Below are 2,500 nucleotides of genomic sequence, written 5' to 3' on the forward strand. Positions count from 1 at the left end.
TGCCTTCCTTGGATGTGGTAGCCGTTTCTCAGGCTCCCTCTCCGGAATCGAACCCTGATTCCCCGTTACCCGTTACAACCATGGTAGGCGCAGAACCTACCATCGACAGTTGATAAGGCAGACATTTGAAAGATGCGTCGCCGGTACGAGGACCGTGCGATCAGCCCAAAGTTATTCAGAGTCACCAAGGCAAACGGACCGGACGAGCCGACCGATTGGTTTTGATCTAATAAAAGCGTCCCTTCCATCTCTGGTCGGGACTCTGTTTGCATGTATTAGCTCTAGAATTACCACAGTTATCCAAGTAACGTGGGTACGATCTAAGGAACCATAACTGATTTAATGAGCCATTCGCGGTTTCACCTTAATGCGGCTTGTACTGAGACATGCATGGCTTAATCTTTGAGACAAGCATATGACTACTGGCAGGATCAACCAGGGAGCTGCGTCAACTAGAGCTGAGCAGCCGGCCGCCCGGGAGTGTGTCCCGGGGGCCCGCGCGAACACGCAAGCGTCCGCTCAATCATTCTGCAAACAGGAGGAGGCTGAGCTCCCCTGCACAATACACCTCGAAACCCTCTCAGGTCCCGGCGGCGCGCAGCGCCGTCCCAAGTACTTGGTCGGGTTCGAGAGAGGCGCAATCGCCCGGAGTTAGGCGAGTAGACGCTTTCGGTGCGACCACCCGTGCTCCCAACTGAGCTTGCCGCTGCCGACAGAGGCCCGGGAGCGTGCTGTCGTGGCATTGCCGGCGGGAGACAACACGCGCCACCTACGGTGACCGGCAGCTCCAACGCCAGCGCCACAGAAGGACAAAAGCCCCACTTGGGTGCCGAAGCGAACTCTCCCAGCACAGCGCACGCGCCAACACATCCGCACAGCTGCGATACAAACCACCAGCGAGAACCGCTGGGGCGACCGAGCAGCAGACGGCGTCGCGGCGCCGAGCGCCGGGCGGCGGCGCATCCTCAACGCACACAGTCCTCAATCGGACCAGCACACTGAAGATGTCCACCGCGCTTCGCACCGGGCCCGCGAGGACCTACTTTGGCCGCACGGCGCCGCGCGCAGGGTGCGCCGGCGCGCAGCTGCGACGCCTGCCGCGTCCGTCGGCCGGCGCGCCTGCCACTGGCCGCCCCCACCAGCCGGCTGTAGCGCGTGCGCCCACGCACCGCGCGGCCAGCACGCCGGGAGGCGCCCCCTCACCGGCCGGGGACGGTCCCACCCAGCCACCGCCGCGTATCGCTTCACACCCAGATGCCGTTCAGTTTCGTCGGCATGGTGGGTATCGCTGGAACAACCGGTTCGTACCTCAACCTATCGTCGCCATCACCGATTCACCCCTAGCGAGAACAACCGCACCACAACAGGTTACCATTTGTTCATTTGCGTAACTTCACCAGAAAACGCAGGCGTCCATCGCCATTTGCAACTTCAACGATTATTGCATGCCTGTGTCAGGTGTCACGCCACACTACGTCTGCCCACATACACGCAACAAAATGTGCACGCCTAGACAATACGTGGAAGGTGGCCCCCGTACGTATGCGATGTCCATTGCTCGAACGACTGTCAACCGGCCTCTGTAGCATGTCGCAGATATGGAACGCGGTGCACCATGCCATCACGGTGTGTGAGGAGAGACGACTAGGTCCGAATACATCAACAGACAGCTCATGCTGATCGCCATCCACGGCGTCCGTTCCTCCCACACGTCTCTATGGCGTACCACACTGCAATCCAGCTCTCATAGGGAGACGACACGTAGCTGCGTGCACAATATTTGCACTGTATGGTCCGCCGTTTTTGGGCGCAGTCGTTGTACGGTCACACATGTGCCACGATGTATCATTCGGTACATAAGGACGAATGTGCAGTACAGATTGTGGTTTACGCGTACGACATTAGCGGACGGTTGACACAGGCCGCACCACAACGTAGCCTGAGTACGTCGCATGCGAAGGGCATTGAACATGCAAACTTCTCACCAACCAGCTTGCGAAGGCAGGGGGGCAAGGTGGGGACGTGGGGAGGGGCGGCATGTACGTCCTGCTGCCATCCACATTACAGTGTACAGCAGGAGCATGTGGAAAGTCAGCAAGACTTGCAAGGTGTTTAACATGAAGCGATACACAGGGGAGCGGGCAGTGCGAGTAGCGAACTATATTGCGAGGGTTGCGGGTGGGCAACACTACACTAATTGAACGAGTCGTATAACAATTACAGAGCAGGTTTAGGCGACAACATGGGTTACGTTAGGGGACAACGTGGGTTACGTTAGGGGACAACGTGGGTTACTTTAGGGGACAACGTGGGTTAGGTTAAGGCACAACGTGGGTTAGGTTAAGGCACAACGTGGGTTAGGTTAAGGCACAACGTGGGTTAGGTTAAGGCACAACGTGGGTTAGGTTAAGGCACAACGTGGGTTAGGTTAAGGCACAACATGGGTTAGGTTAAGGCACAACATGGGTTAGGTTAAGGCACAACGTGGGTTAGGTTAAGG

The 2,500-nt window shown here is 57.8% G+C and overlaps 1 non-coding gene across 1 annotated transcript in view; it reads right to left on the reverse strand.

Moving 5' to 3' along the window:
• Positions 1-442, reverse strand: part of LOC124731670 — a 1,909-nt gene extending 1,467 nt beyond the window's left edge. The window contains exon 1 of the ribosomal RNA XR_007008406.1: positions 1-442. This exon is cut by the window's left edge and continues 1,467 nt beyond it. This is a non-coding gene — a ribosomal RNA (small subunit ribosomal RNA).
• Between the last annotated feature and the right edge of the window lie 2,058 nt (positions 443-2,500).

The sequence above is a fragment of the Schistocerca piceifrons genome, unplaced genomic scaffold, assembly GCF_021461385.2.
Source record: "Schistocerca piceifrons isolate TAMUIC-IGC-003096 unplaced genomic scaffold, iqSchPice1.1 HiC_scaffold_1299, whole genome shotgun sequence".
Lineage (NCBI taxonomy): Eukaryota > Metazoa > Arthropoda > Insecta > Orthoptera > Acrididae > Schistocerca > Schistocerca piceifrons.